General features: G+C 43.7%; 1 long non-coding RNA gene across 1 annotated transcript; it reads right to left on the bottom strand.

The window, feature by feature from the left end:
* Positions 1–25,525, bottom strand: LOC115612836. Its single transcript, XR_003993174.1, has 5 exons — positions 25,295–25,525; positions 10,559–10,661; positions 9,233–9,455; positions 7,742–7,889; positions 1–1,485 (listed from the first exon to the last, which is right to left on the bottom strand). It is a non-coding gene; the product is annotated as an uncharacterized LOC115612836 (long non-coding RNA).

A 25,525-nucleotide genomic window follows, 5' to 3' on the forward strand; every position in this document is an offset into this window, starting at 1 on the left:
TAAAGGGAAACAAGGAATTCATTCACCCCTTCCAATGGTCAGGCAGGTACTAAGCCATCCCAGAAGAGCAGAGCTCCATCACACATAATGGTTACCTGGGAAAACAAATACCATCAACCCAAACACCCCCTTCTTGCTGCTTCTTCCCCCAGCTTTATATACCGTGCATGACATCATATGGTCTGGAATATCCCTTGGGTCAGCTGAGGTCAGCTGTCCTGGCTGTGTCCTCTCCCAGCTCCTTGTGCATTGCCAGCCTCCTCACTGGTAGGGGCTGTGAGCAGCAGAGGCCTCAGCAGAAGAGGCCTTGATTCTGTTGAAGCACTGTTCAGCAGTAACAGAACATCCCTGCATTATCAACACTGTCTCCCGCACAAATTCAAAACATATCAAAGGTTCTCACTTAATTCAAGTTAATACAGCCTTTGGGATTTTACAGTGGGTAAAGGGATTGTAGGAATGGAAAGCATAGGTACTCAAAAAAGAGATATCATCAGATACCAAATTTTCTTTTGAAAGGTATAAATCTTCAGGCAAATACCATAACTTTTTTATTAAAGGAACACTGTCAAGCATCATCCTGGTACTACATTTAGCTTTTAAATTAAGCGTGTTCTGAGATCTTCATTTGCTGAGTGATCTGAGCCTCTTGTCTGCAGCACAGTGCAGTAAGCGTTCTGTGAAGAGCTCTGTGAAGAGCTCCTCGTCTGTATAATGCCGCGGAGGAGCTCTGGAGCTGCAATGCCCTTGGGGTGAAAAGTTTAGCTGCTTTTAAGCTAAGTCATGGTCAGCCTCTCTTCTGTCCTTTACCTTCTGGAGCGGAGAAGTTATGAAGAAGCTTTTAGTGCTTGTATGTGTAAATACTTAGATGTTTGGGCATAGAGACTTACAGTTCTTTGTGTGGTCTGGAGCACTGTGTAGCTTCATTTCTATTCCAGGAAAGAGAGGCTGTCAAGAAAATGGACCTATTCAGCCTACCGAGTAAGAAATGTCCTAGAGGTGAGATCAAGGCAATAGGTGAGTGGGGGACATGTATCTTCTTTATACCTTGCAGTTGCAGCTGTCAGACAGGCGAATGAGATTTTTCAGACATAATTCTGCAGTGACCATTGTGTACTCAGAGCAGGTCTGTGTAAATACAGACCATGCACTGAGTGGTGGCAGAGGGGTGGGAATTAGACGAAAGCCTCTTGGCATGAGGGTACCCACAGGCAGTTGTGATCACTGCGCAGTTGTTGAGATGTGCTGCTCCACAGCCTGCAGGAAGCACCTTTTAAACAGGCACATGTCTGAAACTGCTGAGGATAATGTCACGAACTCCCTGTGTATTTTACCTTATGGGCCTAGGGTATAACCCAGGCTGAGAGCTGCAACACACTGGGTATGAGAGGTGTACCATCATGCTGCACATGGTGTATCACTGGCTGAAGTCAAGGAGACAGGTCTGAGGTGTTTCAGCTGGAGTATAGTCACCGTTTTCGTTTTCTGACAGGAAAGAATCAGGGTGGAAAAAAGTGTGAAAAGGAAACTTTTGGACAACTTCTAACATACAAAGAACTTAAGCTGCCATCAAGCCACTAGGTATAAATATTTGTATTTTTTGGTCTATATCTCAGTTCTGACCAGAGCAAAGGAAGCATGAGCTGTCCTTATGTTTTGCTATGAACCAAGTTTCTTGTGTCCAGCTTGGCTGTGCAGGCTGTAGCGCTGGTGTCTGGCTGAGTACTGCCAGATCAAGACTGTGAAGCTTTCTGTAGGATTGTCCTCTACCCTGGGTGCAGAAAGGACCAAAACATGGCACCAAGTCAGCCTCTGTCCTTAGGGGATCATGGATGCTATCTGTTAAAAGACTTACCATGTTACACAAATGATGCTGCCCTGGATGAAACTGGATCTTGTGCTATAAGCAATAAATGAATGTGTATAGGCAAGGGAGCTGCCATTTGGGCATTTTGCTCAAAAGTTATGTTCTTCTGGCTGCAGTTTTGCTCTTCTTTTCCTCACGAGAATCTTGTACCAACACAGGTGATGCTGTGTCAATACAATAAGGACTGAAAGAGTTTTAAGCCTTAGTGAGGAGCACAAGTCCACCCCACACAAGTTGTTCAGAAGATAAAGAAGTGCCCTGAACTGGTGAGTGAACAAACCTAAACCCTAATCTACCTATGGGAACCTGACCACTGACTTACCAGAGGCTGACAAGAGGAGTCCCGGCAGTCTCTGAGGTGGTGTCCATAAGGACCATTGACTAGGGCTGGTAGGTGTGTGGCTGTGACATGCAATGGAGTGAGTTAGAGCAGCTTGGCAAACAAAAAGTGCTTCCTGGGAAGGTCTGTAATGTTTAGGGACTGGCTGCTCTGATTAGGTTGCTCAGAGAGGTTGTGGAGTCTCCTTCCCTGGAGATATTCAGGAGCCATCTGGACACAATCCTGAGCAAAGTGCTCTAGATGACCCTGTTTGAGCAGGGAGGTTGGGTTAGACGATCTCCAGTAATCCCTTCCAACCTCAGCCATTCTGTGATTAGTTAGCGCTTTGGGAAAAACTCCTGCAGGCAGGAGATAGTCTGACATGGACTCATCAGCAGCTGACCCAATCTCGACTCAATCAGCGTTGGTGGTGTGCGAGGTAAAAGCACAGGGAGGTTATCTCACCCCTTACTTCTAATGCTGCTCTTTGTTGTGCTGCGCATCCTAGCATCCACTTCACTTAATAGCCTGCTAAAAATAATTTGTTTACTCCAGCTTCTGCATCCAGGAGTGTAGCTCTTCTTCTTGTAAATTTTACTTTAAATTTTACCTGGCTTGTTACCATGTTATGGTACTTAGGGTAAGGCGATGGAAAATTGCGTTGAGTTCTCCTGATTTCATTTCTTCCTCCCTCCCTCTCCTCTCTGCATTTGTTTGTGTAGAGCACTGGGAAAACTGTAATGAAAGTAATGGAGACATAGCAAGGAAAACAAAACCTTTTGGGGGAGGTGAGGGAGGATTTGTACGAGTCATCTACAACTCTCTATAGGGAAGAGTTACCATCAGGCAGTGCAGTGAGGAGATGTGTAAAGAGCAGAAGCTCTGGAGCAATGTTGCTTTTTCTTGTGTAGTGACAGAAGAGTCCTAGGAGAGCTGGGGATCACTTGCTCCATTGGGAATGACCAATACAGTCCCTGTGGCATCACTTCTGTGCCAGATAGCAACTTGCAGACAGTGCTGAGCAAAGCATGCTCAAGCAGTAGGTGGGTGTTGTGTCCTCTGTTCTCTCCAGGTGAATTAACTCTTCTCCCCACTGGTGTTTAGCTGCTGAGAGCAAGTGGAGCCTTTCCTCTCAACTGAGGGAAGGCTATGGCATAGCTTTGCTCCCCAGATCACCACTGCCTGGCATAGTCACGCTGGGATGTGAATTCCCTTTGCTTCAAGATGCCCAAGTGCATGTTTGGACTCACAGGTACTTGCTGTCAGAGAACTCATGACTCATCTTTGCCCACATTCTGATCTGCTGTTTGGGGCTATCTGTGGACACTACAGCTGGAGCACCAAAAACTGAGTTTGTTTTCCAGATAAGCCTTCAGAAGAAGCAATCACTGGAGTTTGCATCCATCAGTAAAAGGCTTTAGAAGGAAGGAAGCAGGCCTAAAGCATGTAATTCTCACAGCATATTTGGATGCATCCTTGTGCTCTGCTCCAGCATCCTGTGCTCCCCTCACTGCGGAGCTGTTCCCAAGGAATCCCACATTAGCAACGCATAGCATCATTTCTGCTCTTAGGAATGGGATTAGGAGAAAGCCACAGCTAAGACAATGCAACACCTGGTTAATTTAAGACACAGCAGGAGAATTCCAGCTCCCAGCATACAAAAGGACAGCCCACATGGCTCCTCATCCCCTGCTTTTCACCCAGGTCCTTGCTGGGGAAGATCCAACTTTTGTGCTGCCAGTGCTGAGAGGCAGGAGCCGACAGTCGTATTCATCTCCCAGCTGCATCACTCCTCTCCTTTCAGTGCATCACAGCTGGGGAAGGAAATGTCCTCCCCCTGTTTCCTTCCCTCCCTCCCACCCCCTTTACAAATTATGTTCTTGTGCAACCTTGCTCTCTCCTTTTAACAAAAGTGATGAAAGTATAACTCCAACTACTTACACTAATATGTTCTATTTGCAAGCCCATAAATCACTGCCATAAATCAGTTTGAGTAGCACTGTTTTAATAGGAATAAATATTGGAAATTGAAGGCTCCATCTGCTTTTTTTTCCTTTGTAGGAGTGGGTGGACTTGTAACACTTGCTTGGAGCTTAACACTTGTAGGAGTGCTATTTATTTAACATGATTTAACCCACTCATGCATTCTTACACAGATTTCATCCATTTACACACACACACAAGCACCAACACCAGTGCCCATATGGTTTAACTGGGATCACTTGTGCATGACACAGATTGAGATGCCAGCGATAAGACCCCATCACATCCCAAAGGGCTTGTTCCTTGCGCTTTCACACATGTTCCTGTTCACACTGCAGTCCTTGCCACCTTGATACTGCTGACAAGAACCTTGACACTGGGAATGGCTTTTACCTCTCTTTGCTCCTTTCTTCTCCCATGGCTGTGCTAGCAGGCATTCACTTGGCTTTCTAACACCCCGCTCAGTGGCAGTCCCAGTGGGGCAGGACTCAGCTCCCTTCTGCAGGAGCCATGCAGGGCATGGATGAAGCACTGCTGCACCTTTAGGGTGTTTGAAGACAGTGTGTGCTCTTCCCCACCGGCCCCGCACAGCAACACCCTGCACAGATTAGCTGTTGGAGGCTCTCAGTGCCCTGCATCCCAGGCTCCTCCACCCCAAGCTGAGGAGCCTCTCCCCATACTCCCCTGCTCTGGTGGGGAGTGTTGTAAATCCCCATTTCCCTGATAGAGGGTTGAGGCAAGGGAGAAAGCTTACAGCCAGTCCTTATTACAAGACCTTTTATTCACTAAGCTGCCACTACTAAAGCATAGAGCTCTTACCATGCATAACCAGCCCTGCATCCTTCTCTCAGCCACACGATGGCAGAAGAACCAAAGGTCATTGCAAAGCGCTTTTAACGTATCTGTTGCGAGCAGGGAAGGCCCCTGCCTCTGGATCTGCTGGTGAAAAGGATCTTACCTTTTACATGAGCTAACCCAGATCCCACCAGGAACCCAGCCTGGCCAAAGAAAAGCGGGCAGGAAGCTCACAGCTTCATTTCTTTGTGCAGGAGGTCTCACGTCATGCCATCATGATAACAGGAAAGGCTTCTATAGGTACGTAGCAAATAAAAGACAGACTAGGGACAACGTGGGCACTCTCCGGAAGCTATTCGGAGAACTGGCTACTGTGGATTTGGAGAAGGCTGAGGTTCTTAATGACTTCTTTGCCTCAGTCTTCACTGGCAAATGCTCTGACCACGCCACCCAAGTCTTGGAAGGCAGATGCAGGGACTGTGAGAAGGAAGACCTTAGGCCCACTGTAGGAGAGAATCAGGTTCGAGACCATCTTAAGAACCTGAACGTGCACAAGTCCATGGGACCTGATGAAATCCATCCGCAGGTCCTGAAGGACCTGGCGAATGAAGTTGCTAATCCACGGTCCATCATATTTGAAAACTCATGGCAGTCAGGTGAAGTTCCCAACAACTGGAAAAGGGAAATATAACCCCCATTTTCAAGAAGGGGAAAATGGAAGACCTGGGGAACTACAGACCAGTCAGTCTCACCTCTGTGCCTGGCAAAATTTTGGAGCAGATTCTCCTGGAAAGCATGCTAAAGCACATGAAAAACAATGAGGTGGCTGATGACAGCCAATATGGCTTCACCAAGGGGAAATCCTGCCTGATCAATTTGGTGGCCTTCTATGGTGGGGCAGAGCAGTTGACATCATCTACCTGGACTTGTGCAAAGCGTTCGACATTGTTCCGCATGACATCCTTGCCTCTAAGTTGGAGAGACATCAATTTGATAGATGGACCACTCAGTGGATAAAGAACTGGCTCGATGGCCGCACACAAAGAGTTGTGGTAAACGGCTTGATGTCCAGTTGGAAACCTGTAATGAGTGGTGTCCCTCAGGGATCGGTGTTGGGACTGGTCCTGTTCAACATCTTTGTCGGCGACATGGACAGTGGGATTGAGTGCGCCCTCAGCAAGTTTGCCGATGACACCAAGCTGTGTGGTTTGGTTGATACGCTGGAGGGAAGGGATGCCATCCAGAGGGACCTTGACACACTTGTGAGGTGGGCCAATGCCAACCTCATGAAGTTTAACCAAGACAAGTGCAAGGTCCTACACCTGGGTCAAGGCAATCCCAGGCACAGCTACAGGTTGGGCGGAAAAGAGATTCAGAGCAGCCCTATGGAGAAGGACTTGGGGGTGTTGGTTGACGAGAAGCTTAACATGAACCAGCAGTGTGCGCTTGCAGCCCAGAAAGCCAACCGTATCCTGGGCTGCATCAAAAGAAGAGTGACCAGCAGGGGAAAGGAGGTGATCCTGCCCCTCTACTCTGCTCTCATCAGACCTCACTTGGAGTATTGTGTACAGTTCTGGTGTCCTCAACATAAAAAGGACATGGAGCTGTTGGGGCGAGTCCAGAGGAGGGCCACGAGGATGATACGAGGGCTGGAGCACCTCCCATATGAAGACAGGCTGAGAAAGTTGGGGCTGCTCACCCTGGAGAAGAGAAGGCTGCATGGACACCTCATAGCAGCCTTCCAGTATCTGAAGGGGGCCTATAAGGATGCTGGGGAGGGACTCTTCCTTGGGGACTGTAGTGGTAGGACAAGGGGTAGTGGTAGGACAAGGGGTAATGGCTTCAAACTTAAACAGGGGAAGTTTAGATTAGATATAAGGAAGAAGTTCTTTACAGTGAGGGTGGTGAGGCACTGGAATGGGTTGCCCAAGGAAGCTGTGAATGCTCCATCCCTGGCAGTGTTCAAGGCCGGGTTGGACAGAGCTTTGGGCAACATGGTTTAATGCGAGGTGTCCCTGCCCATGGCAGAGGGGTTGGAAATAGATGATCTTAAGGTCCTTTCCAACCCTAACTATTCTATGATTCTATGATCATGTAGACCAAACATCACACAAGATCCCTATTAGTCTCCATGCAGTCCAGTGACCACAAGGACCTAAAGAAAGAACTCTAACATTTCAAAACATGAGGCAGCTGTAAATTCAATGGCACAAGGTCCTGAGCCACCTGCCAGAACCAGGCCTGCTTTGTGCAGGCAGGCAGATAGGTGACCTCCAGACCTGAATCACTCCATGGACAAACCTGTTCCATGTCAGCCTCTGCAAGCGGTTCTGCTCCAGAATCTCTGCATACTCTTCCTTGTGGCAATGGGGCCTCAAACAAGCTGATTTTGAACTGAAGTGGTCATAAAGGTCTCAGAGTAATCTTCTCACTACGCAAGAACTGCTTTAAACACCCAAGAGTTCTGCTCAAAGTCTGCAATGAAAGTGCTTTTCCCCTCAATCAGCTTACCTCCTATGTAAGACTTCTTACCTCACAGTAAGAGATTCCAGAAGCACTAAGCCACCTTCAGGTGATGTCTTTACAGGAGACAAGTTCCACCTCAGAGCTCTAAGTGCTCAAAGTGAAAAGCCCTGCTTCCAGCTGTTATGACATGAAAAGTAAATCCATTCTGCCCACTAGCAAGTGGGAGAAATCCAAATGGGGGTAAGTGAATACAACTGCACTGACTTCCTACACCAAAAAAACCCCATAAATTAAAAAAAGTAGTGCCTTACCATGTTTTGGTTCATCCTCATGTTATTCCAAAATCACGATACTCTTTGGGCAGCATGTGCCAGATGGCACAAAACAGTATAAGCATGTGTCTCCAGGGCTGGGGATGGAGCTGCTCCTTTCTTTCCTGCTATGCCACAGCCATTTCTCCTGAGGAACAGAAACACTTGTCTGTGCAAGGGATTGTTGCCTGTCACAAAAGCCAGCAGTCCAAAACCAGTTAGTTCCAGGACACAGGCACTATTTAGAAAAGGATTTGATGGACTCTCCTTGGTTCAGAAAAGTGCCTGCCAATGAAGGTACCCCTTGACATAGCTCCCATTTACACTCCCACTGGCACTCTGGGGGTAATCTTGAGGGAATCATGCAACAGGACATGCAGCTTTTTGCTCTTTGTGCCATGTGGGATACCTGACATGGTGAAGCTCTTTTCTGGGGCTAGGTGCTTTAAGCGAGGTTCAGCCAAGATCCTGGATCACCAGGCAAGTCCAGGGTGACAAGGCAGGTCCATTGTCAAGTTTAGGAAGTCAAGCCACACCTCGGGATCAGGTCCAGCAAAAATATCCAGCATCAGACACAGCCCTGGGATGACCAGGCAGGACCGTGGTGATGAGACAGAGCCAATATTGGTCCAGGACATGAGTCCACAGATCAGGGCCTAAAGGCAGCCATGGTATGGCTGACCCAGAGACCAGCATTCCTGCAGGGCAGATCAAGCAGATACTGCAAGTCAGGGCTCAGATTAAAACAGGCAGGGTGTGGAGGGGAGACCCCTAGTGAGACTGGCTGCTCAGGGCCATTAAGGCCTATTAGTGCCCTCAGGGCTCTGACAGTCATTGATCAAACCGATCTGCAAGACCATATAAGATGGTTCTGACTCACAGACAGATCATTTTTAACAGATCAGGGTTTGGGGTTTTTTTTGCCATTCACCATTTAAAACAGAAAATTAATACCCTCAATTGGTGTAAATTGAGATTTTCATCTGATTAATAGTGGCAATTAGCTGCTCTTGATCTGCTGAAATGATCCACCAAAAGCTTAAGTTACAAAAATATCAGAACTGCATGTCTGGTACTTGTTTTAGATCATGCAGTTTTGAATTATGTCAGTATTATAGATAACTGAAAGTGTGCTGCTTCTCAAAATTAAAATGAAAAATAAAACAAAATAAGGTATAAGATATAAAGATATAAGATTATATAAGATATAATATATGACACAGATATAAGATATACAATATACAAGATACAAGATAAAATATTTACGTTTGCAAAATCAAAACAGAAGAGGATTAACGTGCAGTTAATTCCTTTTCCTAAACAAACTGTTGTAATCCCACCAGTGCACCCTGTAGCACCCTAAGTGACAGCTAAGGAGGGCATTATCTAAGCAACAGCCTCCAGCTGAGGAGCTGAAAAAATGTGAAGGTGAGGTTAAAATATTACAGGTTGCTCCTGCCTGCGCTAAAAGCATCTTACTCAGTGTAGTACCTGCGGCAGGCGGCGCTCCCTGCCTACAAATAGGAGACATGCTCCCTGGGTGCCCGCTGAAACCAGGCGCTGGGCAGAAGTGCCTGTGCGAACTTCCTCTTTCTTTTCTTTTTCCTTTTCCCTTTTCCCTTTTCGTTTCCCGTTTCCTCTTTCCGGCTGCAGGGAGGAGCGCCTCGCTGTTCAGTTGTTCCTGCAGGAGCCACAAACCGGATCCAGCTCTCGGCTGGGAGAAATAAAGGCAGTATTAACATTGGGCATTGGACACCTAGAGCCTTTGGGGCAGTGAAGTGAGAAGGGCAACTTTAGGCAGTTTGTGTTCTGAAAAGTGTGGGGGTTTGGCGAATGCAGCCACACGGATCAGCTGTGCTGCCTCCTGTAAACTGAAATGCTCTCTTAATTTCGATGAAAAGAGAAAAAAATGAATGCAGTGGAGAATAAATAAGAAACAAGGCAAAACACGGGATTGTTGTGCTGACATTAGCAATTATCACCCTACACAGCACTGCAGACATTCAGCATCAGGAATAGGTGACCTTTGATAACAGAAACCCTGATGCTGACTTCCTCAGGTGTGGGCTGGAGTAATTTCTTTAGATGGACCACACCAGAGATAGCAACCAAAAAAGAAGTAGGCGAAATTGGGGTTTGTTTGGTGAGGCACAGGCAATTTATATGTGAAACCTGTCAAGAGAAATCACATGCAATTTCATACAAATGCTTCCAGCTGATTTTCTAGCATCTTTCCAACTTTCATATAAGTTTGGGTTCTGAGGGCTCTGATGGGCAGCATTAGGATCATCTAGTTTGACCTCCTGCATATACAGGTTACAAAATTTTACCAGAAGTTGGATAAAGTATATCTTGGAGATGTATTCCAAACAATGACACTCTGAGCTCATCCAAGCAAGACCTTTCAACATGCAGTCCCCTTATTGGTAAGATATGGCACTTTCACTGGAGGTAGCAAATTTCTGCTTCTAGCTGTTAAATCTTGCTGGGCCTTTTATAAACACACATAGAAAGGCCTCCTTTCACCATCTCCTGTTTTGTAAGTAACTCAATAGTCAAACTACCTCTCTACTATTTTTAAAAATAAACTAAAAACAGTTTCCCAAATTTAATCTTAAAGACTTTAAGTTCCTTTTTTCAAGTTCCTTTGAACCCTCTCAAGTATGTTCCAGATCCTTCTACAAACTTCTACACCAGAACTGGGCTCTCATTCAAATATTCAGGACCACATTACCCCTTTTTACTTGATGTACTTCCTCCCTTTACTTCATCCCTTTACTTGGGAGAAAAAACACCAGATGGATGGATGTGACTTACCTCTCCAGCCCCAGGAACAGGACCCCCACTGTGCTTTGTGTCACATGTGCCATGTTCATTCCTCAGATCACACAGACTGCCAGCAATGTGGGTCTTCTACATCCTAAGGGAAAGACATTCAAAACAAAGTCAGGAAGAGAAATGGACATTTGCTGGTACTCGGGAAGAAGAAATGGTGTGTCAGGAGGCATCAGGTAAACTTACTCTACAACAGCTGCTGAGTATGAAGAAGGCTGTTTTTGCAACTGGCATGTTTCATGTTCATACATCTGATGCTAGGCTATCTGTGGGATCTCACTACTATGAATTAAGAAGAAGGAGTAACAAATTGTGCTCTCGGTCAGTCACATCTGGAGAAATCATGGAGGATGGACTAGATGACATTTGAAGGCCCCTTTCAACCCAAACTATTCTATGATTCTATATATCCCAGCACATAGTTGCTTACAGTAAAGCAAGTAACCTGCCCGGATTCAAAAATGGAACTGAAGCTGAGAACTCTCTACGTTTGAAAATATTTAATTTGGCAACACTGGGCCAAACTTACCTCTGTGACAAGCAGCACAATCCTGCTAAAGTGGACACACTTCTATCAGACCAAAAATTGGCCTTATCCACTCTTTATAATTACATTTTGTGAGGAGACCAATGAGGCAGTACTTAGTGTGTGTACTTTTCATGCATGCACTTTTCATTAAGTAACTTTTTTTTAGACAAAGAACTTCTCACAGGAAGATGAGAGGATCTGCCTGATGAAATATTGACTCTCCCAATTCATATTAGATTCTCAAGCATCATTCAACAGCTCTGAATTGACTAATGGCCATCACAGCAAATGGATTTCCACCTTAATCTTTAGTTCTTGTCTGAATGATATTAATACACATTGTTTATCACTAATGAGCTCTAGAATATGATGTTAACAGAAGCAATTAAGCCCCAGCATAGCTGTCTGCAACTCTCTGCTGGAGCTGAATATACAGGTAATGAATCACTTCTGTAGTTCAGTTCCAGTTTCCTTACTGCAAATTGTACTTCAGATGAGTTAAGCTCATCTTGGTGTCCGGGCTCTTGCCTTTATTTTTAACTTGTGTGTGTGCAAGAGGTTGGTTTTATAAGAAAGAAGCAGATGGGCCTTTTGAAGAACTAGTGGATTTATTGGGTTTTTTTCATTTATTGTTCAGTGATAGCAGTTACCTGCAAAGAGAGGTGCCATATTTAGACTACCTTTTCCTGTACCAGCCATAGATTTAAACTTCTCCTAAGGTGTTAAAGTTCAGGAGAACAAAGCTTGATTCAGAGCACAGTTTAGCCAGGACTGCCAGACCCTGGCTTCTTGTGCAGATAACCATGACAGAGGTGTCAAACCCATCAGGGGTTTTTGCCTGGTTGAACCCTTGCTCAAGGCAAAAGGGTGTCTCTCTCAAATCTTTGGTAAAGTGCTGGCTCCAGGGAAACATTTCCATGTCATTTGTGGCCACAAGAATTTAAAAACTAAGACAAAACGGAAAGCAAAATACAATGCTACCCAGATAATTTTTGTTTTGCACTGTTGCCCTGTCCCAGCAATGTTTGGACATCCCTGTCTTTCATGAACTGCGTTAAACACTGAATCTCAAGGTACTTTGGAATTGAGTCAACCCTGAAAAGGAAATGAAAACTGCTACTTGGCAACGGCATTCGCAGAAGAGAAGATGATGATTGCTGTAAGCCTCCAATTTAATTACTTAGTCCTACACTTGAAGCTAGACAACTTTTACAAATAGGAACCTGTTGTAGATAAAAGCTTGGCTTGAAAGAGCTAAACTTTTCCATGTTCTGATATACTGAATAATCCTCTCATCTAGTCTTGAAGGCATGTGAAGAAAACCAGAAGTATCAGACAACGTGATCATTTGATCTCATACTGTAAGAAATTGCTGAGACAAGCCAATGCCAGTATGAATTTGCTTTTGTCATATACCTTGGCAGGAGGCTCAAAATCTGCCTGAAGGTGCTCTGTCAGTCCAAACTGGGGAAAGTTAACAACCATCAAATTTTTTCTGCTCATACCTTCAGCTTCTCGTTTCACTGCAACAAAGCTGGCATCCCACATCTGTGATTCTTTTACCCAAAATAAACAGGTTTACCACTAGGCCTACCTGGCTGGCCTAGACTGCGCTGCACCGCTGTTTCATTCAGCCCCAGCTCTTGCTGGTGCTTTTAAAACATCCATCTGAAATGAAAGTTGAAACGTAGCTCTTCAGCCAGCAAAGTGGAACACACTTAGCTGCTGCAGGAGATTCAGAACATTTTTACCTGTCTTCACTTACAGATGTAACATGTAATCATCACACCCACAAGCAGGCTCTGCACTTTGACATTTTTGATCTCTGACTGATGCTTAGTACCAAATTAGTCAGTAGTTGCTTTTTTATTTTTAAGGAGTTATCTGTCTAAGGACCAAGATCAAAGCAGCGAGAGCATCATTTCATTGTGCTGACTTGAATTGCAGTGTCACTTTAATTTGCAATCACTGAAGCAAAACCTCACCAAAAGCAAAGGAAATACTTCAGCAATTAGCCTGCACTCAACTCAGTGCTGCAGGAGTCACGCTGCTGTAGCTGACATGCTACTGAGCTCCGGGATGTCCCCACCACCCAGCAGAGCCTGCAGGTGAGGATGCAGCACGGAAATAACGGAGCTGTGTCACTGGTGATGAGAAAGGGAGACTTGCTGGGACATTTTAGAACAAAATTATCTGGAAAGGAACTTAAAGAAGTCAAGCTTGTGTTGTTACTTTTTGTTTGCTTGCTTGGTTGGTTTTAATATATATATAGGGGAATTTAATAAAATACTTCATGCAAATTTTAACTTGAGTAAAGGTAAGGTTCTTGAGTAACTTCTGGGCTCACAAGGCTTCTTGGATTACACAAAAGCAGACTATGTACTTACTTACACTAAAAGAGATCAGAATAGAAGACCTGTGCTGTAAGTGGTGGAAGAAAAACACTAATATCCGCTCATGTACCATTGGTAATAGTATGTGCATGGATGAGCTCCCTCTTCTCCACATATAGTTTCCTTGTGAAGTTCCCTGACACATTAAGCTCCATGGCTATCCTCTGGATTCTCCAAACCTGACTAAATAAAATGCAATCTAAGGAGAGGGAAACATTCACAGTTCAGACATGAGAACCAGCAGAAAATGAACCAGTGCCACTTTTGTCACTGTGCAGTGCATTAGCAGAATGTAGCACAAGATGCAAGTCTTCTTTATCGTCTACATTACCGTTGCCACTTATATGTTTTATGGCAGAAATGTCCTCCTGTGCTGGGCACTGTACAATCACACAGACACATCCTATCTCCCCAGATTTTCAAGAGAAAAGCCTTCACTCCATTTTACATCAGGCAACTGAGACATCAGGTGACAAAGCAGTTTACCCACAGTCTATGGAAAACCTGGGACACTATTACAGGCCACATCTTCACCGGCCAAAGCCCAGTATCAAATGAGCAGCCAGTTCCTTTTAGGGCCACCAGGAGCACAGCCCTCCAGAGCCATCCTTCAGTGCCCAGAGAGTTGCATGACTATACTGCCCTTCTTCACTGCCCTCGTGCCCAACAGACGTAGGTAGTTCAGAACAGAGATACCCCCAGGGCTTGTTTGCCCATTAAGATGGTGGGAAGAGAGTTTGAGCTCCTTCACAGATCACTGCACCAGGCAGGAGCAGCCACCACCTCTGTATTTACAGATACCTTAGAAAGCACTGCCATCCATTTGCAACACCCATTCTTCCCAGATGCCGGAAACCCAGCACCGAACACCCCACACCAGCCCCTGCCACTGGCATGGGACTGGGTTTGCCAAAGCAGTGGGAAAATGCTGGTCTGAAGCAGAGGCACCCCCCAGACAAAGTTATCCCCCATGGGCTGTGTGGCACCCCCGGCTCTGCCCATCTGCCCGCGCACCCACCGAGCCCTTTGTGCAGGGCCAGTTCTCAGGGGGGCCATGGGTGCTACATTAGGCACCTGCGGCTCGCACAATGGGCTGTGGGTGCTCAGGGGAGAGACAGATTGATGTATTGTGCGCGGGGGAGGAGGGCTGTCACTTGAATCCATGTGAACCCAGGCTTTCGGGGCAAGGGAGATTGACAGCTTTTGTAGGTCGCAGCTCTCTTTCAAAGCTCTGCTTTACAGACAGTAGGTTAGGGGGCCCAGGCTTTCACTTCCATAATTCGAACAGGGCAATCATCAGCATTGAGAATTTCTTCTCTCTCTCCCTCTCTCTCTCTTTTTTTTTTAGCCTCCCCCCCCCCCCCGCCTTGTTATGCATTAAATGATTTCAGTGAAGGAATGCGCAGCATTAATTAGAATTGGTTAGTAGATACCAAGGGGAAAAGTTTCTTCACAACAACTATAGGAGGTGTCACTGCTACAAAGACGGTTTTGTTTTCACTCTCCCCTGCATTATCAGTGCAATATGTAAGGTAGCGATTCTTTTCATTTAAATTAAGTGGAAAGCTACTAAATCTTGTTTTATTCTCAAAAAAGAAAAAGGTCCTTAACACTTATCTTTTAACTTCTTTCATTTTGTAGGGTTAGTGTTTACTTTTGCTTTCAGTCCTCCCCATTAATCGGCCTGCAAAGATGTGTATCCAGTTTTGTATATCATTTAGCTCTTACAATTATAGGCCAGTACAACTAATATATAAGGATTGTCTCCTGATTAAAGCAACAACGTTACCATTTAAAATCAAAGGCGCTTGTCTAGAAGGACACATTGAAATTCAGAAGTGTGGCTCGCTGTTCTCTCCAGGGATTTCCTAGTTTCTTTCAACTTTTTAAATGGAAGTTAAGCTAAAAGATGGGCTTAAGCATATAAAGTAAGAGCTTAGGAGAAATGCTTATTAATATATTTATGCACTTTTAAAAAATTTCATTCCTTAAAAACTTTTCCCATCAACAACATGCAAATGAATATTAGCCCTGATAGTATTTACATATTTTCTTCCATCAAATGTACCCAACTAGTTTATCAAAAATAATTATAAAATAAATTTGATTAAAAAAAAAAATCTCTGAAGTGAGTTTTGGTGCTTAACAATAGACGCAACCCTAAGTGCTACACCAGAGGGTATTACCACATCCTTTTTTTCTGTTAAGGGTTTGAAAATTACCAAATTATTACCATCATAAATCATCACCTCTTAAGACACGTAAAGCCAACCACTGTCTCTAGAAGTATATTACTAAAGCTCCATGCCCTGCATGTTCTCTTGCAACAAATTCACCTGAAATGTGACAGTATTTATACTTTGCTCATGGTATCTGTCAGCATTAGTGTTCTTTGTACCAGGGAAAGTATAGTTCTTGCTTGTTCCCCCTAAGTGAATGCCGGCAAGCACAGCACCAATAGAGATGCCTGGGCAGGACAGAATGGGTATTCCTAGAGCAGTTCTTCTCCTGCAGGGCAGGTGCCGGTGCTTAACTTTTTGTCTGACCCACACATAGACAGTCTGGACTATGCGTTATATAGTCAAAACAACAGCTTAAAAAATAAGCTTTGTTATTCAGTATCTAGATCACAACAAGCTTGATTATATTACCATCTTACCAATAAATCAGGAGTTACTAGTGGGAGACATGATGCTAGAGCTTTTTTTAACATAGCTCAGCATTGGCACAACAACTTTGAGAAGTGCATAAGGATGAGCTAAGCAGAGCCTGTGCAGAGGAAGAGAGGAGCCTAAACACAGGATGCAGTTTTCGAAGTAGAAATTTAACTCAGTCAAAAGCCAACTAAAATATTTCACCTGCTGGCTGGAGATTTTTCCCAACATGAATAGGAGGAACAAGACTATTGTCTTGCAGGGAAAAATCCATTAGATATGAAAAGTTATTTTCCATAGTGCAGGGGAAGGGAGAAACAGAGTCTCTTCCCTTCTGCCTCCCTAAAACTGCCAGTTCAGCTTCAGTGGCTGGGATTTCAGCCATGGAGGCTTCACCATAGCACCTAATGCTCTATTAGCAATAATTAATTAATTAATCAGGTGCCAATGCGCAGAGGATTCCAGGCAGTCTAGCTGTTTGCTGCCTCAGACATAGAGCAGCACTTCTCTGGGGAGCTGAGGTCACAGCAAAGATTGGGTTTTGAAGTAAGCCCCAGCCCCGGGGTCACTCAAGGCAGCCCAAAGCTTTCCCAGCAGCAGTTCACTTCCCCGCACAGTACCAGCACCGTGCAGCGGGACCAGCTCCCTCCCTCCAGAGATGCAACGCTGCTGCGCGGGTCGCTCTCGCCAAGTTTTCCCGTGTCTCCTGCACCCTGGCCCAAAAGCCGTCTCCCTTTATTTCTTTTCTCTTTTTTTTGGACCGCGGTACTTCTTTCAGAATTATGCATCCCTCATGCATGTAAATGAGACGGGTCCAATTACACGCGAGGGAGAAAGGGTTTAATGAATCGTGAAAAAGCAAGGGTTGCATAGAAAAAGCTCAATCGTAGTTGCCCCCTCATCCCCCCACTTGGAAACGTGCATTTCACGTTTTTGAGAGTGATGAGAGAATGCAGAAGAGTGAACGGGAGAAACCTGCAGCCGAATGAATACAACACTTGTTTGTGTTTGTTACAGCCTGCACTTGAAATCTGTGATACGCACTTTTAAAGAAAAATTGTTAAGCACAGAACTTATGTTCCTTTACACAGCATAAACAAATGCAATAGACTACATAACTATGTTCAAGTTCTCCCCTCTGAAGTACATTCCTCTTCTTGCTCTCCTTTCCTCTGTGTCTATATGTGAGGTCTTACATGAATTTAAAGGACAAACATGGGCAGAAGCTGGTTGTTACTTATAACATCCTGTAAAATACAGCCACAGGTCACAGTCTAAGTTGTATAACTAACTTCCACCTGGCTGACCCTGAAATTAGGTTTTTGTCACTGGCTCTTCCAGGTGAATGTGAACTAGACAGCATGGGAGATGATGAGCATTTTAAGGCAAACCATATTAAAGGAATATTATTAATTTCAAGTATTATTTTATTTGATTACATTTAGAACAGACATCATAGCAAATAGATTTCTAAATATTCTATGGTTCTTCAGAGGTCTTTTCCTTCGGCTGCATTTTTGGGTTTTGGCAGGTTTTTTGTTGTGGTTTGTTTTTCTTTAGCAGGATTAATGATTAAAGGATTAATTTTAGTCACTGCCTGTTGCTAAAATTACTTTAATATCTACAATTACAGTGTAGGAAGAATTCCCAGCATCCCTCAATGGGAATTACACAGGTCCTGAGTTGTGAAAAGAAACAGACATAAACACTCCAATATGAAGACAGTCTCCCTTTTCCTTGTCAACGAGGCAATCACAAGTACTGAGCAATTACATCTCCAACTGAAATGTAGCGGAGCTATTTTCTGTTCAGTATCTTTAAAATTTGGCCTTAATGTTTCCTTTTTTATTTGGGCACAGAAATACCAGTGAAATTGCACATTGAAGTGATTTCTCAATAAGGTAGGATGCAGCTAGAAAGAATAGTTTCCACAAAAACAGCAATAGAATACCTCTGTGAGTGCACAAATTTACACAGGAGTATGAATTGTGGAATTACATCAAGCCTGCTCCAATTTTTTACTAACTTGACCTAGAACCCTGTAGGCAAAATGCATAAGGCGGCCAGTGCATAACTTGTAACAGCTGTGAGTGAACATTTCTCATTAGAAGTATATGGAATAAAAAGAAAGACCTACTGCTCTGATGTGTCACACTCTTAATTATTTCTACACAGGTAAAAGAACCCCTGGACCACTGCTGATGGTCCAGGATGCTGCTTTGGTTAGTTTTACTATTGTTATGAGTAGTGGAGCTAAATTCTACGATCTTAAAAAGAAGCTGCCACTATCCCAATTGCTCCTTCAACTTTGAGGCATTGAAGTGGTCCAAGCCAACAGAACTCCCTTGATGGTGAAAAGAAAATGGAAGTGGTTCACAAGAGAGACCTGTCTTGATGTCATCTACTAATTTTTCTAATCTTCCAGTCACACCTTTACTGGAATTTCCATCTGGCAGGGCTTTTGGATATGCTGTCAGCGGGAGGACATGCTGGTTAGTAACATGCATGTCCTGTGTGCAAGTGCTTCCATCTATGTTACTGGGATCAGGAGGGAAGGGATGATGTCAGTACAGAGAATAGCTGGCATAGTCCAGCTCCCCTAGGAAAGGAAATAAAAAGAGCAATGTGGAAATACCATAGGATAGTAAGGGAACCCATATCCACAAAACCCATAAGCCTACATTCTGGGCTTTCCCAAAAGTATGTCGTTGGTGAGTTTTGAAAGGTTTATCTCCTGTCATTATCTCAGGTTAGTTATCCTGACCTCTTCACAGCAGGTGTTCCAAAATCCTGAATTACTGATCAAATTCACGCAGATGAGTGCTAGTCCCTGATCTGACTGAAAATGAGTGAAAATTTATAGGAAGTCAGGTAAAAAAACCAAACTGCTACTTCTGGACTTAAGAAAGAAAAATCTTTCAGTGTATTCAATGAATTTCATCCAAAGATGGTGCAGAAAATATCCCAAAGAACATACGTATTGTAGAACAGATTTTTGTGTAACTCTCTTCTTAGGAATAATTCCCATACACATCAGACTCCTTTCCTTTGATCAGGCAACCTTTGTATCCATTATTAGAAAACAGAAACATATACAGCTGTGTTAAGGAAAAGATGCACTCTGGAGCTCATAATTGGAATACATTTCATCATGGAAGGTGGATAAACAAAATATTTTCAGTTACCGATTTCACCAACGGGCAACTAACATGCTATTAGCATGTTTTCATGAAGGACCAAACACCACTTGGGGTTGAAGGACATTGTTTTATGTTTGTTTTCCAATGCTTTTAGTTATTTAAGGTCAATGCCTCCTTAATGCATTTTGAGGTTATCTTCTTTTTTGTAAACCAGTGCACAAGAACAGTTCTTTAGTACAATATAAAAGTAAAGAAAGAAATATCAGGACAAAATACCAAATCACTCATTTGATATCTTTTTTGTATAGTAACTTACCAAACCAAGAAAAAAAGCAAAAAGCACAAAACCACATAAATGCTCCATTTCCATATCAACGTGACACACCACTACCAGAAGGACCATTTTCTGCTTCAAATCATATACCTGCAACCTTTCTTTCCCATCAGTTTTCTCCACGTGACTGTTTCCCTTGTGCTTTTACCACATTACTATTTCTCCCCTGCCCATGCATGGCAGATGCTTGGGGTGGTGGCCAGTGGGGTTGAGACAGCTTTCATGGGTCATCAACTCGACCTCCACCTCCTGGAAAGATGGTGGTACTTTTCCAGGGTCTCTCCTAAGCAATGGTGTGGGAGGAAACCCAGGGGCCTAAGTTCTTGCTGCTGAAGTGTACACAGCATTTTGCATGCTCCCAGAATCTCTAGCCCAGCCTTTTTTGCCCATTTACTTCCTAACTCAGTGGAAACAGCATATACACCTTGCCTTGTTCATCAAACCTCCTCTTTGTTTGCATGACTGCTACCAAGAAGAGCACAGGAGGAGGTGAGACAGAAGCACAAGGTACAGACACCAACAAGGGAAATAGCAAAGATCTATCTCAGTTTTGGTCCACCAGCTCTAGCACATATGCCTTTGTTTTAACTGCATGTGAGTTATGGTTTCAGTAATCAGTTCTGATTTTCACAACCCAGGATTTGACTGTCTGCACAAAAGCATTTGCTTTTATTTCATCAGAAAACGTGCTAAAATACACTTGAAAGTTGTTGTAGATTTTTTTTTTTAATGGGGAAACATTAGGTAATTGAGGAAATCATGCACCATGCCATGTGGAGGCCTCCTGACAAATACAACTTTGGTGGCCATGACCCTGGCCAGAGGAAGAAGGCTGTGATGTCACCTCATCCCCAAGTCCCAGTTTCACGGATAGTATCTCTGAAAGGAATTGTCTAAAGGAGATTGTTCCTTATGAAAAGTTCACATGATGGAGTCTGAAGGGCTTGTTTCACTTGAAGCCCAGCAGGACAGAGCTGTTTGGAAAGAAGCATTCAGTGTGTTCTGTTTTGCTGAAAGCTGTCACAGTGAACAAGTACTTAGCAAACAGCATGAACAAGGATCTGAACTAGAAAACTAGCAGGGCCCTGACAACATTGTAATAGTGGGCTTGTCTGCTCAGAGCCTGTACAATGATGCATGGGGGCATGAGAAGGAAAACAGGAGAACTAGATTGCTGTATTTTTCTTTTTTTTTTAAAAAGGTGACAATTTATCATTGCTCTGAACTCGTTGGCATTATTGTGGTCACCGTTGGCATCAGTGGGAGGGGAAAGCATCCTGGCAAGAAGGGGCACAGGGCAGAGGTACAGTGCATGGACCAAAGGGTGAACTGATTAACTAAAAATTAGTCAGTTCTTTTCCTATTATCTTGTTTTGTAATGTTTTTACTTCTGTTATGATGAGCTGACTGTTTAAGCTGTCTCATTTTATATCTCTAATCTATATTTAGCTCTGAACAAAAGCTGTTTGAATCCCAGAGAACCTGCCATTCCACACCTTTGAAAACCAGCTGCTTTCACCCAAACACCTAGCTACTGACACCACACAGGTATAGGAGACTAGCACCCACCAAAGACTCCCCTCTCTCTCCACCATCATACAGGAGACCATTGAAGGCAGCACAACATCCAGAGACATCAAATGAGTAGGAAATTAGAATAGGATAAACAAAAAATCTCTGTTTAGTTTTACATACTACAATGATGTCCTTATTTCTAAAGCAAACCTCAAAACCACACTAAGGACACCTTTTCACCATGATTATGACAGTTGTCTAGTTTATGACAAGAAGAGTTTCCAAAACTGTAATATTGTAAAAATATTTTTATCATTTCTAACGTGCATTTTTCTAGACATAGGAAGTCCCTAACTTGTGTCCTTCTTTGCTACAGAGGATTAACAGACCCTTCTTCAGGTTGTCTTCTACTAAGGAATTTATACAAAATTCCTATTTCTCCCCTTCCCTTTACAAGGACAAAAGACTTGCAATATTTAAGTGCATAGCTCAGCAGAGCACCCACCTCTTTCCTTATAGACCTCAACAGGCTCAGGATGAAAAACACTTTTCTAGCCTAAAGGAAAACCTGATGATTTTATCAGGTCCTGGACCTGCCATTCATTCACTTCACACTCTGCCATGGCTGAAAACCTTTGCTAATTGTTGGAAAGAGCCCAGGTGGAAGAAGATAGAATGAAGAACCACCTGCTCCTACCAAAGCTTAACCCTTGGACAAAGACATTTCTATCTTAAGTTATTCCTGGACAACTCGATCCTAGGAATACATTCACTGGATGCTCAGAGCTGGTATCTTCTTCTGATACCCACATCCCTCATATCCTGCTAATTGTATTACAAGTTTCTTAGTACTTTAACAGATATTTTTCAGCAAAGCAAGTCTCTTGCAAGGAGACCAATTATGATAAGACTTTTCTCCCACTGATCTGTTTTCAGCTGCTACCTGGAACCAGCCAGCATAAAAAGACATGGTCTTCTCCTCTTTTTCTTTGCCTTTCCCCAAATCTCCTCTCATTTCAAGTATACTCCAGTGCAGAAGTTAGTTTGAAAGAGAAAGGAATAGGCCTTTTTCAAAAATGCCAGAATTATTTAGGAACCTGTAAAACTTATACCAAATGCCTACTCAGAATAGCTTTGTACAGATGCAGAACAGCTACTGCTTATCCAGCAATGCCATGTTCACCAGCTCTCAGATGCAGCTCTCTCCAGTGCCATTCTACCACAGATATGCTTCAGGCTGTGAGAGATGACAGTCCTTTGAACTCAAGTTCTCTCTGAAAGGGCCATGCTGATTTGGCTAAAAAGGTTAAATCCTAGTCATTAAGAATATCCTCTGGAAATTTTACCCATCCTTATGCTGCGATGAAGCAGCCACCACCCCCGTGCTTTTTTCAGCCCTTGAAGATACAGGTATTTTTAACAAGATTGCTTGGGTTAACCTGGAAAATTCTATCTGAAGCGAGAAAACACTCACTTCATGCCCTCACCACAGACTGAGGGTGAACTCCCATGCAAAGGTGACCTCCAGGTAGATATGGTGACATTTGCAACTGGCAGAACTGGCTGCAGAAGATGCCATCACTTGCCCACTGAGCTGCAGATGGGCAGGATGTAATCATATCCCCACCTCTATAAAATATCTGCTGTCATTTTTATGACTAGTGTCTGGCTTTTGTCTCTAAATTTGCAAAACTACTTTGCTTCACCTGCACTGACCTTACAGCATTTGTAGTACCGCAAACAGGATAGCAGCTAGAGATCTGCTGCTAAAACTGTTACTGCCCCATCTGCCTGCCTAGAAAATAACACCCAGCAGCAGGATCTTATATCCTTGCATATCATGGGAAAAAACATTGTTTTGTTCCATTCCCCACCTCCACAGATAAACCATGTTACTTGTCTTTAAGTTGTTCTCTTCCCAGGCTAGCCTATCTTTAACCCATGCACTGTTTGAAATTGTGAAATACAGAGCCCCTTTCATGCAGGGAGGGATGTGTTCCTGCCAGGTCCCAGTGTTCTAGGGAATTTGCCAGATCCCTCAATAATCTGATCCGCTGCCTTTTGGCTCTAGTGTTCAGAGTTGGCTCTTTTGGTCTGTGTTCTCCCAAAATAGGATCTCCATCCCTCCTATATCATGCTTTCCCTACTGCCTGGTAACCATGTGTAAGTTCCATCCCCTTTAGCATTTCCTTCCCCAGCAGAGCAGCCTGAGGAAAACAGCAGGAGCAGTCAGTCCCTCCACACTCCAGACAACACGGGCACATGCAAGAATGAAGGATTTCTATTTGCAGCATCGTATTTAAGTTTTCTGGTGCTTAGAGCACTGCAGTAAATGCACTGGGTTTGATTCCCACAGTACAAAATACCCTTCATAGGTCTGTAGGAAGCTAATAGAAGTGCCAGGAACAAGGAGAGGGAAAGTCATGGCCCAAATAGGGACTGGGAGAGGACCAGGTACAGCTGAGCTGCACTGTACCAAGCCACCAATTCCTGCTAGGCACACTTTCCCCTAGCTGGGATATCAACCGTTCATACCAGGCTGTGTGGTATGTCCCCTACCCTCTAGAGATGCTGCTTGGATGAGAATTAGAATTTAAGCCAATTAATCATTATGGACAATGCTAAGTAAAAAGTCCATGCCAGCAGACCGCAGTAGTGCCAGCCTGGGAGAGAAGGGAGGTGTCACCCTGTTTAGCTGTTACATCGTGACAGAGACACAGTGGCTGGAGGTTATTGCTGCTCCAGACAGTTATCAGCCATCTGACTGACTTCCCTCACAAGCTCTTGTTCCCTCTTCTAACGAAAATGAACAGATTTTGCAGAGAGGGAAAGTAATTTTTAAAGTCTTGAGTTAATCAAATGCTTTAAAAACATGGTGCCTGTGGTACAATGGATCAACTTTGTCCAGGGTGTCAGCCCATTCACTCCAACAAGCTTACACCAGAGATGAATTTGCCCTGGTGCCTTTGTCAATAAAATTCTAGATTAAAAGAGAGCCTATATAGAGCTGGTCCCAGAGGTAATTGCTGGTTAATCAGCCAATTAACTGACCCAACGAGTAGGAAAAGGGGAAGGGGGAGTAAGGGGGAAAACAAATCAGTCAAGGTATGGTAGAACATAATTCTTTAGGAGTTAATGTTAGAAACCTTTTCAAAGGGATTACAGCCTACCTTGACTCATTCCCCCTTCTTCCCTCCTTTTCCTCTTCTTCCCAATTTGTAATTGTTGGTTCCCCTAATTGGCTGATTAACGACTTATTACAGACAGACCTGGAGGTATGTGGGATCCCGTTAGCCACGGAATTTGATTTCATCTAGCAGAGCAAGGCTGAATGCAGCAGAGCATCTGTATGGGCCATTTTTCTCCTAACCAGGCTGATGGCTTAGAGTCAAGTAGCATTTCATTTGAGAAGATTCTTTTTTAAGCTAGCTTCTATTTTATTTATTTAATACTACAAAGAAAGGGAAGGATTTTATTTTAATAGTTTGTTATGCAAACAGAATGATTTTTAGCAGAATTTAATGGCATTTGTACACCTCAAACTAACCTATTTACTATTCACTGATACATTATCAACATTATCAGGATATTTTAATGAATGAGCTGTTACAGCTGCTTGATGTTACAATAATAAATAATGACAATAGAATTAACCTCTATTTTCCTTTGATATTGTTACCAGGCTGCTTTCTACCAGTAGCAATCCTGGGAGATGAGTCCTAATGGTGAAAAGGGCATGCCGAGAAAGTTACCCTAATTACCTCTCCTTGGAGTTTTGTGGGTGAAAAGAGCAGAGCTCACCCTTCCAGTTGTTGGCTTCACATAAGATTTATAGAAGGTCAAAAGGGAGTTACCAGTCTGTTCTGCTACATCCTGAAACCACACAACAAAGGAGGAATCTGACGTTGCTCTCTGAAGCTTCAAAGAAGAGTTTTGCTGCTTGTTCAACATAAAGCAAATCTTAAAACAGATCATTAAGGTACCTTTTCCAGCATCATGTAGTAAGAGATAGAGCTGCTACCCCTAAAACAATGACATCACAGCTCAACAGGACACTAAGTTTGACCTCTCTAAAACAATACCTATCAGTACACATGGCTGCAGGCATACACAGGTTATTTTCTAAAGCTGGTGTAATATTTTGGTCACTCACCCTCCTGTATAGATGGTAAATAACATTCTTTTTCTCTCCTCATTGCTTGAGCAGCAGGACCCTGTGCAAAGCAGTAACTTTTCCGAGTGTGACTATCCAGGGAGATAGGCACAGAACGGGGTTCTCTTAACGTAGCTTCTATTGCATAAACCTCTTCTTCTAATTCCACTTCTCTCCTTCTGCTTCAGAAGAGAGTTTGGGATTTTAGTTCTGTCTAATGTTTGTGACAAT

The sequence above is a fragment of the Strigops habroptila genome, chromosome 9 (genome assembly GCF_004027225.2).
Source record: "Strigops habroptila isolate Jane chromosome 9, bStrHab1.2.pri, whole genome shotgun sequence".
Lineage (NCBI taxonomy): Eukaryota > Metazoa > Chordata > Aves > Psittaciformes > Psittacidae > Strigops > Strigops habroptila.